General features: G+C 43.1%; 1 long non-coding RNA gene across 1 annotated transcript in view; it reads left to right on the top strand.

The window, feature by feature from the left end:
• Positions 1-13,299, top strand: part of LOC126298550 (uncharacterized) — a 50,754-nt gene extending 37,455 nt beyond the window's left edge. The window contains exon 4 of the long non-coding RNA XR_007552622.1: positions 12,933-13,299. This is a non-coding gene — a long non-coding RNA (uncharacterized LOC126298550). The remainder of the gene's footprint in view (positions 1-12,932) is intronic.
• The last annotated feature ends 1,292 nt before the right edge of the window (positions 13,300-14,591 follow it).

Here is a 14,591-nt window from a genome sequence, read left to right on the forward strand (position 1 = left end):
AACCACCACAAATTGTGATGCATATGTGATGACACTGAAGAAACTTCAAGCTCGACTGAGTCGTGTTCGACCACATCGGCAAAAGCAGGGTGTTTTGCTGTTTCACGACAATGCACGGCCACATGTCAGTCAAAAAACCATGGAAGCGATCACAAAACTCGGATGGACAACACTGAAACACCCGCCTTACAGTCCTGACCTGGCTCCATGTGACTATCATCTCTTTGGGAAACCGAAAGACTCTCATCGTGGTACAAGGTTTGAAGATGATGACTCTCTTGTGCACGCTGCCAAACAGTGGTTCCAACAGGTTGGTCCAGAATTTTACCGTGCGGGTATATAGGCGCTGGTTCCAAGATGGCGTAAGGCAGTTGACAAGGATGCAAATTATGTGGAGAAATGAAAATATTGTTCCTAAAGGATGTGTCTACACACTTAGAACTTTCAAACATGTAGAATAAAAGATGGATTAAAAAAATAGTCTGCATTTCTTTTTGAGTGATCCTCGTATAAAGAAATCACCAGAAAAAAGTATAATATTTAAACCGTATATAGCTAATGCTTATACAAACCAGGAAATAAATTCTCAGACTAATACAATTCCGTTACTACTAACAAATACCGGATACCTAAACGCTGGTCCGATCTGAAACAAGACCTTTCCAAGCATAATGTGCTTCCTATGGGCACCGTAGATGTTTGCCTTCTCATGTTTAGATCAAAAGGATTCTAAAAGTTTGATACAGATCTGTTACAAAGATAAAATTTAAAATTATCCATTGTCGGCTGTGGCATTCCGTCGAACGGTAGCCAAAGCTGCGGAATTCGTTCAATAATAGAATCGGGAACTGATCAGTTCAAGCGAATGTAAAATGTTCACGCATAGTTTCAAATGACGCATAGATGATCTCTTCCGCACACCAGTCTGTTGAAATAAGCGTACGTTATTGACTTGTATACAGGGTGTTTCCATGAGAGCATGCAAAACTTAACGGGACATAGAGGATGCTCCACGGAACAATTTCAGGCAGGAAACCTGGAGTCGGAGAAGCCAGCTTACGGAGATAATAGGAATAAAATCACACTACTGTGTACCTTTTTATTTACGTTAGGTACCGTCATTGACAAAACACTATATCTTACAAAATATGCTGAAACTGACGGCCATCACCCTCAATGCAAGCGTGACATCAGCGAAAAAGACTGTGACGCACCCTGACAAATATCCCTGGTGTGTTTCGAATCACATCACAGGCAGCTACAATTCTGGCAACTACTTCCACCTCTGTATCCACAGGCGTCTAATACACAAGTGACTTTAGATATCCCCATAGGAAATGATGAAGGGGATTCAGGTCAGGTGATCTCGCAGGCCATGGAATAGGCCCTCTCCTTCCAATCCAGCTACCAGGAAATACAGCACTGAAATGGTTGCTGACATTCACACTGAAGTGAGACGGTGCACCGTCATGCTGTATCTACATCCTCTCACGAGCAGCCAAGAGACAATGCAAATACGATGCAACAGAGGCACCTTATGGATAAGTAAAGTAAACGAATCCTGCAACATAACGTCCCAGTTACCAGGCTCGTCCTCCTTGTTTCCTTGCAGGCAATAATGAATGTATATGTAAATAAACAGCACATAACGTGTAAACTTGTACTCATGTTAGTTGTAAATAAGCTGTAAAACAGTAATGCTAGACAAAGCGGTAGACAATTTTACTTCCATATATCCTTAAGCCGACTTCTCCAATCACAGGTTCCCTACCTCGAATTGTTCAGTGGAGCATTCTGTATGTCCTTTTACATTTCTGCACGCTCTTACGGAAACACCCTGTACAAAGGAGTCGCACATTCTACGTATCTGTTCTTACATATTACAAAAGAAAAAAGATTTAAGACAGAGGTAAATATTTTTGGGAACATCCATTGACTGACAACTGAACTTAAGTGACTTTTCTAAAACACGAACATTTTTGTAGAGCAGAAACACGATGGCACAATTTGAAAAAGGTAGGTTCTTAAGAATGATTAATCATTTGATGAACGGGAGTATGGGCTAAAAGTCCTCAAAAGCGAAAATAGAGGTATGAGACTGGCTTTTCCTTCAGTAGAATAGTGTGGATACTTTCAGATAAAGAAAAAGTAATTAGCATATACGAGGAAGAGCTGAAAAGTAATACCTCCGAATTTTTATAAGCAAACGCTATCAACGTTCTACATCTTTATACTTCATGTCTACATATTTATTTAGTCACCCTGTCGATGAATAAATTTCTCCCGAGGAGAAACCAGTTTGTTGATACCGTCACTGTAGACTGTTTGACTTTATTGACGGAGCCACAATCTCACCTCTGCTTGCACCGCTTTGTCACTACCAAAGTGAAGTCCTCGAAGGTGTTCTTTGAGTTTTGGAAACAGATGAAATTCGGATAAGGCCAAGTCGCGACTGGATGGAAGATGCTCAATGCCAGTGAACCCAAGGCGTCGGATTATTGCAGATGTCGCAGCGCTCATGTGGGTCTGGCTTTGTCATGCTGAAGGAGACGGTGCTCCATGTGTGGACGAACTCTTCGAATTCGAAACTCGATTACAAAACCCTGTTTCTCACTTACTGACGTAGTTGCGTTACACATACCATGTTACACGCTACAATTCGGAGCCTTCGGGTGGCAGAGGGCTGCATATATGTTGCCGTGAAGAATAAAGATATAGAATTTTAATAACGATGATATTTTATCTGGTTGACAGCCGAGCCAATGAGTTGTTCTCCGGCAACGTTTCAGCAAGTTTTTTACTTGCCATCTTCAGGCGAAGTCTGCTCGTGTTGGTAGAGATCCAGTGACTGTTAGCAGAATATGGAATCGGTGGCTTCAGGAGGGTAATACGGAACGCCGTGCTGGATACCAACGGCCTCGTATCACTAGCAGTGGAGATGACAGGCATCTTATTCGCATGGCTGTAATGGATCGTGCAGCCACGTCTCGATCTCTGAGTCAACAGATGGGGACGTTTGCAAGACAACAACCATCTGCACGAACAGTTCGACGACGTTTGCAGTAGTATGGACTATCAGCTCGGAGACCATGGCTGCGGTTACCCTTGACGCTGCATCACAGACAGGAGCGCCTGCAATGGTGTACTCAACGACGAACCTGGGTGCACGATTGGCAAAAGTCATTTGATCGGATGAATCCAGATTCTGTTTACAGCATCATGATTGTCACATCCGTGTTTGGCGCCATCGCGGTGAACGCACATTGGAAGCGTGTATTCGTCATCGCCATACTGGCGTATCACCCGGCGTGATGGTATGGGGTGCCATTGGTTACACGTCTCGGTCACCTCTTGTTCGCATTGACGGCACTTTGAACAGTGGACATTACATTTCAGATGTGTTACGACCCGTGGCTCTACCCTTCATTCGATCCCTGCGAAACCCTACATTTCAACAGGATAACGCACGACCGCATGTTGCAGGCCCTGTACGGGCCTTTCTGGATACAGAAAATGTTCGACTGCTGCCCTGGCCAGCACACTCTCCTGATCTCTCACCAATTGAAAACGTCTGGTCCATGGTGATCGAGCAACTGGTTCGTCACAATACGCCAGTGACTACTCTTGGTAACTGTGATATAGTGTTGAAGCTGCATGGGCAGCTGTACCTGTACACGCCATCCAAGCTCTGTTTGACTCAATGCCCAGGCGTATCAAGGCCGTTATTACGGCCAGAGGTGGTTGTTCTGGGTACTGATTTCTCAGGCTCTATGCACCCAAATTTCGTGAAAATGCAATCATATGTCAATTTTAGTATAATATATTTGTCCAATGAGGAGCCGTTTATCATATGCATTTCTTCTTGGTGTAGCAATTTTAATGGCCAGTAGTGTAGAATTTATCCAATAGCATTTGGCGTGTAATGCCCAAGGGCAACTCCCCTGCTTCCACTAAAAGAGCGTTGATGGGCGTTGGACGCATGGTTCCAAGAGAGATATCAATGACTCTGTATTGAAGAGTACCTAGTTTTGTGAGATGAACCTTTGACGCATTGTGCTACAGTTGACAGCTACAGTCTAGCCGAGATCGAATAATCCCCTCTTACATGGTGAGTAAACTACTCTGGTTCGCTCTCCATCATACACCGGTAAGTGATCAAATTACATTTAAACCTTCTTCACACATGACAACAATGGATCGGATGTGAGGTGCCCAGCTTAAGTGACCATCAACGAGAGCCGATGTCGACTTATAAAAGAGGACGATTACTGATTTCTCAGCCGAAATCTCCAGCCCATTAGTAAATAGCCATTCATCATTATAAGCAATGGTTGTGAGTAATTCCATTTTGGCCTGACGATACGAAGCGGCAGTGAAATAACACAGGCATCGTCTGCATACTGCAGTATCTTTGTGGGGAGAGTGATTATGCGCTCTAGATCACGTCCATACAGAATATACAGGATGGGACTTGAAATTGCACTCTGAGGCTTGTCCTGGGAGACAAGAGTAGGTCCGATCATGTTTCCTTTGTAACGGACGTAGATGGTTCTTTGAGCGACCATGGTACTGATGCCATAAATCATCTATGGAGGAATTCCGAATTCCGCCAGTTTGTCCAAGATAGCTGGTATATGAAAGTGATCGTACGCTCCCTTAACGTCCAGACAGGCAGCGACCACTGTTTGTTTCATTTCAAAGGCTGACTTAATATCCATAGCAAACAAATAGTGATTGTCCATAGTCCCTTTGCCTTTTTGAAGTCGTATTGAGTCCTAGGTATCAATTGCGATTTTCAAGCCACCATTCCAATCTGCTGTTAACCATTCGTTCCAGAGTTTTGGCAACACACGACGACAAAGCAGTCGGTCGATAATTAGAGGCCACATCTGGATCTTTGCCACTTTTCAGAATTGGAATTATTACCTGCATCTTCCATGTTGCTAAGAGGTACCAATAAAAAGTGTATAAGAGCAAATCTTTCGCTTCCGTGGGCAGATTCGCAAGCATAGAATAAGGGCTTTGTGAATAAAGAGCTCAACCTCGCTCTAGCAAGTCACGCTGCAGCCAACAAATGCATGTCTGAACTGGTAAGAAACAACGAGAACGCGTCTGGGTTACACAAATGAGGGCGACGTCGCTTCCTAGCAAGAGGAGGGGCTGGTTTGCAATGAAACTGCGTCTTGGCAACGACGCGTGTGATTTGAAAAGTTGCGTGCAGTGTTCCGCTACGAGGTTGTGGAACCGTTCCTGTGTCTGTTACAATACGGGCTTATGGTCTTCTACAACAGGGCCGGCCACGGTCTGCCGAACTTGACAGGGGCAGGCACGTTGTGCGGGCCACAATTCGACCTTTCTCGGCTTTGCTCGCTCCTTCCCCGAAGTACTCGGTACAGCACGACTTTTCATTTAGAGTTGCGGTGCGACAGTTTCCGGTCGGCACAACTCTCTTCACTTCGTCAGAATTGCGGTGTAAGCGCTGTTTACCTTCCGCTGTTTGACTGTGGTAAGAAGGACGTTCACATGTTCAGTGGATGCTTCAAAAAAAAGAGGCAGCCTAGCGATCTATCGTCACAAGCCTTTAAGAATGAATGGGAATGACAGAAAGGAGGGATAAGAATTCTCAATATCTATTATGCAGTCCCGTAAGTCGATACTGCAGATTTGCTGCGAAATGATCGTACAATACCATACAGAAAGAATTTAAACTTTAGTTGACAATGAACGAGCAAAACATTACAAAGATCCACAGATGTGATTTATTCTCAAATACATCAAGGAGCGCTTTGTTCTAAATTTTCAGGCACACGGCATATGAAAGAAATGGTAGTATGAATAGTAAAATTTATGAAGTCGCCTGCATTATTGCACTGTTATCTGCAACAGTCTTCTATAGAACTGAACGAAGAGTATGGAGCCTTTACATATTACTGCAAAGTACGTCGGTTATCTCAAGACATGCCCAGAACGATTTTTCGAGTTAAAACTCGTTATTGTTGAATTTATGAAGGAAGAGAAAGTACGGGAACGAAAATTAGAACATCCGGAATAGATTGCAGGTTTCACATTTTAATTGGAAACTACTTCTTTCTGATTCGACTGGGATGCGTTTAAAAAGAAAATCCCGTTATAGAAAGGACACATTCCGACAAGGCAGTCCGGTTCCTTGAGCTCACTGCCGTTAAGGAAAACGCGAGATTTGACAAGTTGCGTGCAGTGTGTCCGCTAGGAGGTGTTTTGGCACCGTTCCTGTTTCTGTTATAATACGGGCTTATGAGCCAAACTTCAAGATCGATTTCTGGGGATGATTTTTGACTCTCGGTTAAGCTGGGCGCCTCACATCCGATCCATTGTTACCAGGTGTGAATAAGGCTTTAATGTAACTCGATCACTCATGTGTGTTTGGTGGGGGACCTTGAGTGAAATACAAGGATAGATTTCTAAAGGTTTTGAGGGCACTGTGAATCTGAACACCTGTTTTCGAGCTGTTTTCGGAACCGTCTGCCGTCTCAGTTGAAAGCGCCCCTGTGCATGTGCGGATGTAACTGATTGACCTACAGGGTAATTTCAGTTTTAATTACAAATCTTATTGCGTTAAAAGCGTCCAGGGCGTCTAGATTGCTTTTGTCAGGCAGAATTTCCATGTCTCCATTATGAAGTTGCAAAAGTTCTATAATATTTCTGTCAACATGCTGATGTGAAAGACCTTTTTTTAATTCTGAAACGAAATTACTCACGATTACGTGGCATGTTGGGTGCGAAAATCCGTGAAACTGTATGCGTCTATCAGTATGCCTACAGTTCGCAACATGTAAAAATTATATTGTCTTCAGAGCGCCAAAGAAAGGTTAAATAATACTGAAAATTTGCTTTATTTGTGATCTACGTTGTTGACAAATGTGAAATATAAAACCAAGTCGTGTTTCATGCGATGGCACTCCTATTTAAATGCGGTGCGTTACCAGATTTCCCCTGTTCCCTCTTCTCACTCTTAAACAGCGTGGCTTGGCGGTGGGGGAAACGTGCAGCGAGGCCCAGCATTTTGGCACTTGGGCCCTGCCACGGTCTGCGAGCCGAAATCTTGGCAGCCCCTGCTCTACGAGGTAAAGTCGCATACCAACTTTTCGCTTGCATAAATGTATGGTTGCTGAGTCAAAAATGTATTCTCTGGGACTGAACGGATGCTAGATACAAACTTGAGTAGAACATAATGTAGCTTACCCAAGAATGAACTCAAGCATGAATATAGTTTTCATTGTGTTTGTTGCATCACGATAGATCGTAATAAGACGACATTCCAACTGGATTCCATTCCAGAAGAAGTGATTTGTTCATTTAGGAGTAAAAATTATTACAGCCATTGCACTCACCCAAAATTTAATAAGTCGCTTTCACATGGTACTTTTTTCCACATGGTATCTTTATGACATATAATAGGAGAGATCGTGACAACTATCGATCCATTTCACTACTGACAACCAGTTCGAAAGTTTTAAAATAGGTGATGTATTTAATTTTTTTGTTTTTATGGGATTCGCAGCCTCGAAATGTTTAATAAAAGAAACATAGTCGCTAATGGTTCAAATGGCGCTAAGCACTATGGGACTTGACATCTGAGGTCATCAGTCCCCTAGAACTTAGAACTACTTAAACCTAACTAACCTAAGGACAACACACACATCCATGCCCGAGGCAGGATTCGAACCTGCGACCGTAACAGCAGCGCGGTTCCGGAGTGAAGCGCGTAGACCGTTCGGTCACAGCGGCCGGCCATAGTCTGTATTAGGCTGTAATGCAGACGATCTTTATTTAGATAGTGCGATAAGCTAATTTCGATGACTTGTAATTTTCAAACACATGTGTAATGTTACGTATTACATGTCGTAACTGCCAAATTATTTTTCACTACATATAAAAACTAGACATTATATGCCATCCTTACAATGTGAGTCGATTCACATTAATGTGTCAACATTAAACGTCAAACTGCAATTCCACCATTTCACTCTCCGTGTGTCAAACTATCTGAATACCCTAATAGTAAGGCGGCCACTAGCGCTGATTCGGGTTCGAGTCCCGGTCTGGCACAAAGTTTCATTGTCGACTGCACTTTATACAGCTGACGGTCGTCCATATTTGCAACTACGAATACGTTTCACGTATTTCATAACGAGGAACTTTGCATCGTCCTTCGTAACAACTCGGGCACTACAGTATCTTATTTATCCGCTGAATCCGTGCAAGCGACTTTCAATTAAAATGTCTCTGCTGTACGGGAAAATACATAATGGATGTACGAGTGCAAGTTGACGACATGTGGAAGTATAGGTCTGGCCGTGAGTCGTGCTCGGATAGTCTAATGGTAAGGCGGCCTCTCGCGATAGTCCGGGTTCGAGTCCCGGTGCGGCAGAGATTTTCACTGTCGTCATTCCATTATACAGCTCACGGTTGTCCATATTAGCAACTGCGAATACATTTCATGTATTTGAGAACTTTTAACATTGCAGCGCGTCAGCAATCGTGAGTAATTTAATGGTTATAAGGAATCCGCCTCGACTGCAAATAGAACACGGATGTTGACCTAGGTTTCGGCGCGGATAACCACGCCTTCTTCGGAACACACTAAAACTATAAACTGGCTAAAGAGGCATGGTGCAACATTAATACAGAACGCCCAGAATAGCAAAAGACTCGCATAAAATGTAAAATAAACGGTACGTGAGTACCATGTACTTAGCTCAAACGCCGGAAGTGTGCTTCCTCGCCCCAGCCGACGTTCGGTGGGTCGCAAGCTCTCAGGTAAACTCAACGCCTCAGACGCTTGAACTAAGTCCAGCTATTGACATGGTACACACGTACCGTTTATTTTACATTTTATGCGAGTCTTTTGCCACTTTGGGCGTTCTGTATGAATGTTGGACCATGCCTCTTTAGGCAATTTGTAGTTTTAGTGTGTTCCGAAGAAGGCGTGCTTATCCGCCCCGCAACCTAGGTCAACATCCGGTTTCTATTTGCAATCGAGACGGATTCTTTATAATCATTATTTCATGTATTTTTACATGAACACCCATCGATCAGCTCAGAACAATGCCAAAGTCAGAATCGAAGTATTACATTATAAAAAAATGAAAAGGACCAAAGCTATGTTTTACTGACGCTGAATATAATAACAGCCGTCTACGAAACGTTTCTCTTTGCACAAATAAAATTTCTCTTCATTAATAACTTTAACACTTTTTACACTTTTTCTTATAAGTTCATAACACAAATGTCAAAATACATTTTATTTATACAGGATTTTCGTTCATATTTGTATTATTCATAATTTTACCATAAAAGTGACGCTACAGAAGAATTATTGAGGTATTATTGAATTATTATTAACCTTTCAGTTCGGGTTAAAGGCAACATTTGATTTTCGCTAAAGATGGCCGGGATTATAATAATATTCTCTTCTTTTCATTCACAAAAATTATTTACCAGTACAAGTTTAGTCTTGACGATCATGTATTCAAACACTTCGTGTTTCGGAGTCGCTAAATTCCGTTATCAGGCCCATTAGTAGACTACATGAAATCATACACTGGTGAGCCAGAACATTATGGCCCCTGCCCACCGAGACGTTGGATGCCGCCTGGTGGCGTTGCGGGCACGTGACGCGGCAGGGAAAAAAAAAAAGAAAAAAAATGTAAGCGGAGCAAACATGGACGGGGGATCGCCCTAGCGAAGATAAGGGCTGAAAATGGGGAAATCCATTGACGTAAGCGACTTTGACAAAGGGCAGATTATTATTACGCTCAGCCTGTGAACGAGTATTTCGTAAACGGCGAAACTGGTCGAATATTCACGAGCTACTGTCGTGAACATCTATGGAGAGAGGTAGAAGGACAGTCAGACTACCACTAGGTGTTAAATGGTTGGACGTCCATGACTCTTCACAGAATGTGGGGTTCAGAGGCTTGTCTGCTCTCTGAAAAAAAATGGTGATCTATGGCGTCTCTGCCGAAACAGCACAATGCTGGTGCACTCCGAAGTGTTTTGGAGCACACCGTTCCGCGTAGAGTATTGAACCAGAGCTCCGCAGCAGACTACTCCTACGTATTCACTTGTTGACTCAACGACGTCAATTACGACTGCAGTGGGAACGGGGCCGTAGGCATTCGACCGTCGGTTAATGGAAGCCGTTCGGCTATTCGGATGAATCACACTTTTGCTACGCTAGGTCGATGATTGTCTGCACAAACGCCATCAACGAGCTGAACGGCGTCTTGAAACGTGCAGCTCGCCACGGACGTAGGTTGTTACGAGCAGTAGTAAGCTATGGGAGACTTGCATGGGACCTGTGGTAATAATCGAAGACACGCTGACAGCTGCAGACACCCTGCATCCCTTCATGCTTGATGTCTTCCCCGACGGCGATGTCATCTTTCAACAGCAAAACTGTCCGTGTCTCGGAACCATAACCGAGCTACAGTGGTCTGAGAAACATTATAGTGAACTCACATTGGTGTTTCGGCAACGAAATTTGCCTATGTAAACCCTATGGAATCCATATGGTTCGCTTTAGGGCGCCATCACAGCGTATGCTAATCAGCAGCCCGTCATTTACGCGAATTACGTGATCTTCGCATAGACATCTAATGCCACATACCCCCAAAAACTTAGCAACAAACTGTGGAGTCCATGATCCGCAGAATAAATGATGTGTTTCGTTCCAAAGACGGACAAACAAACTATTAAGCAGGTGGTCATAATGTTTTGGCTTATCAATGTGGATATCGCAAGTACTTCCTCAACAACACGACCATAAATGTAATCCAGTATAATAGATACGTCGATGGTTGAAACGGTCATGCACGCCACAATACAGATTAAATCGATTACCTGAGTATTGGTTCTCACTCAGCCCATGATTTGCTGTACTTCTGGTCGCAGTTTGTCCATATTCATTCTTTGATGAGATATTACATGCTAATTTTACGTTCCGTGAAGAAGTTTCACCCGCAGAATAATACAATTCGAAAACAGGATCCCCAGCAAAAATGTATTAAATAACGACAAATTAAAGGCAGACGTATTTCTCAAAACAATCATCTTAAACATACGCATCTTACCTCTTTTTTGTCATTACACCCTTCAGAAAACTTTACATTATACACACAAAAATTGGAAATTTGTGGTAAGGACTATGGTACCAAACCTAGGCATCCGCCCTACTTAATCTAACTTAAACTAACTTATGCTACGGACAACACACACACCCATGGCCGAGGGAGGACTCGAACCTCCAAGGGGGGGGGGGGGGGGGGGAAGCCGCGCGAACCGTAACAAGACGCCCTAAACCGCACGGCTACCCCCGCGCGGCCTTATACACACACGAAAAAAAGTTTTGCATCACCACGTTTCCGAGAGTTCCGGAACCTGTACAGAAAACTGGAATAGAGATCAACATAAACACAATTTCCTCCCTTTTCATTGCTCATGAAAACGACACATTTCGTGTTGTACCACCATATAGCGAGCCCTTCAAAGACGGTGGTCCAGACTGCTGTTCACACCGGTATCTCTAATACCCAGAAGCACGTCCTCTTGCATTGATGCATGCCTATATTCGTCGTGGCATACTTTCCACAAGTTCATCAAGGCAAGTCCAGATTGTCCCTCTCCTCAACGGCGATTCGGCGTAAATCCCTCAGAGTGGTTGGTGGGTCACTTCGTCCATAAAGAGCCCTTTTAAATCTGTACCAGGCATGTTCGATAGGGTTCATGTTTGGAGAACATGCTGGTCACTCTAGTCGAGCGATGTCATTATCCTGAAGGAAGTCATTCACAAAATGTGCACGATGTGGGTGCAAATTGTCGTCCATCAAAACGAATGCTTCGCCAATATGCTGCCGATATGGTTGTACTATCGGCCGGAGGATGGCATTCACGTATCGTGCAGCCGTTACGGCTCCTTCCATGACCACCAGCGGCGTACGTCGGCCCCACGTAATGCCTCCCCAAAACAGAAGGGAACCTCCACCTTGGTGCACTCGCTGGGCAGTGTGTCTAAGGCGTTCAGCCTGACTGGGTTGCCTCCAAACACGTCTCCGACGATCTCCTGGTTGAGGGCATATGCGACACTCATCGGTGAAGAGAACGTTATGCCAATCCTGAGCGATCCATTCGGCAAGTTGTTGGGCCCATCTGTACCGCGCTGCATGGTGTCGTGGTTGGAAAGATGGACCTCGCCATGGACGTCGAGAGTGAGGTTACGCATCATACAGCCTATTGCGCACAGTTTGAGTCGTAACACGACGTCCTGCTGCTGCACGAAAAGCTTTATTCAACATAGTGGCATTGTTGTCAGGGTTCCTCCGAGCAATAATCCGTAGGTTGCCGTCGTCCACTGCAGTAGTAGCCATTGGGCGACGTGAGTGAGGCATGTCATCGACAGTGCCTGTCTTTCCGGATCTTCTCCATGTCCGATCAACATCGGTTTGGTTCACTCCGAGACACCTGGACACTTCCCTTGTTGAGAGACCTTCCTGGCACAAAGTAGCAATGCGGACGCGATCGAACCGCGGCATTGACCGTCTAGACATGGTTGACCTACAGACAACACGGACCGTGTACCTCCATCCTGGTGGAATGACTGGAGCTGATTGGCTGTCGGACCTCCTTCTTCTAATAGGCGCTGCACATGCATGGTTGTTTACAGCTTTGGGCGGGTTTAGTGACATCTTTGAACATTCAAAGGGACTGTGTCTGTGATAAAATATCCACAGTCAACGTCTATCTTCAGGAGTTCTGCGAACCGGGGTGATGCAAAACTTTTTTTAATGTTTTTGTATACTCGTTGTACAGCTCATAGTTTACTTGCACCTTTAATGTTTTGCCAAGCAAATATTCTTCAGTAATTTGTAACAGAGTATTATCTTCTTTTTCAGATGACGTCAACAGTCGCACAACTGCACATTAGATAAGATGTCACATTGAAGTATAACGCACCTACATTGGATGAAAACGCCATTATTCTGGGAGCCTTTGGACTCTTCTTTCACATCTGTGGATCATTCTTAATCAAGACATATCATATGGATATTTCAATTTACATTTTCAGTATTTATGTGTTTAGTGTAACTAATTACATCTGTTAAATACATACACTTGTTGTTATTACCTGTATTTACCTTATAAATGGTTGTAGAAATGGTTTATGAATACCAAGCACAGTCTTCATTCGACATTGTGAATCTACGTTACGAAGACAGGAGTAATTATGAATTATTTCAATAAAATGAATATGTGTCGATACTTGTGTGCGAACGGTATGGCCAACATGATCCATTCCACCAGAATATACGATTTGGTGTAGTTAGTGTAACTGTGTAATATCTTAAAAATGGGTTGCTTTTATTTTCAGCATCTTACGATCAGTGAAGTCTGTAAGAGTTAGTGCTGTTTGGACAGAATTTTGAAGTTCCTATGTTTTGGAAGTGATTTAATACGTCTCCTTGTTGTTGATATGCATGTCTATGACTTCACGGGTGTACAGAGATCTTTATTCACACACCAGCTGCGCCTAAATGATATAAATATTCTTCTCGTACTAGATTTCGAATTGGAACTGTGATGTTAGAATTGGTAAATGGTTATTAAAATACGTTATAGTTCAGGAACTCAGTATATGATTTTTACATAATTTGTTTGTACGTTTTATTGTTCTAATTTTAATGCACGGATGCTGACATTTTTATTTTTCCACTTTGGTATGGCTGATTTAAACAGAACACCTGAGTTGACATTGTCAGCCTTCAATCATAAACAATACTTCTCATGGTACACTTGAATATTTTGTTGCAGAATCATGGGCGATTTTTGTGATACTCTAGGTTTCATGGGTTAATTTTTTTGTGAAGCTTACTCTCATTTTCAAGCAGCAGCTTAGTCCTGCTAATAACATGTAGTTATTTTTGCTTCGATTGAAAAAAATTACAATAAAAATGACTGTTTTCCATTGCTTTAAGCCAATACTGTTATATATGCATACGAAAGACGGATAAAACCTCCATTCATTTTACAAGTTTATCAGAACATCCTTGGAAAGATATTAATAAGCGTAAAAAACAGACAGTAAGAGGGTTACTGCTCTGCTGTTTGAGGTATCCTCTGACGTTTACTACCATATTAACATGGAGATAGATGATCTACTGGTACAACAGAAATTATATCCCGAAATTGAGTGAAGCTGTTTCCAGTACACAAGTTACGAAAGTCAAGGAAAATAACTGAACGAGTGCAATAGTTGTTGCTACGCACGATTTTTTCCATGATGAATTTTCACTCTGCATTCAAGTCTGTGCTGATATGAAACTTCCTGGCACATTAAAACTGTAGCCGCAGCGGAACTCGAAGCTGAGTCCCAGGTTCGAGTCCCGGTCTGGCATTCAGATTTAATCTACTAGGAAGTTTCACGATTTTATGGTTCAAATCGCTCGGAGCACTATGGGACTTAACATCTATGGTCATCAGTCTTCTGGAACTTAGAACTGCTTAAACCTAACTAACCTAAGGACATCACACAACACCCAGCCATCACGAGGCAG

Source organism: Schistocerca gregaria, chromosome X (genome assembly GCF_023897955.1).
Source record: "Schistocerca gregaria isolate iqSchGreg1 chromosome X, iqSchGreg1.2, whole genome shotgun sequence".
Lineage (NCBI taxonomy): Eukaryota > Metazoa > Arthropoda > Insecta > Orthoptera > Acrididae > Schistocerca > Schistocerca gregaria.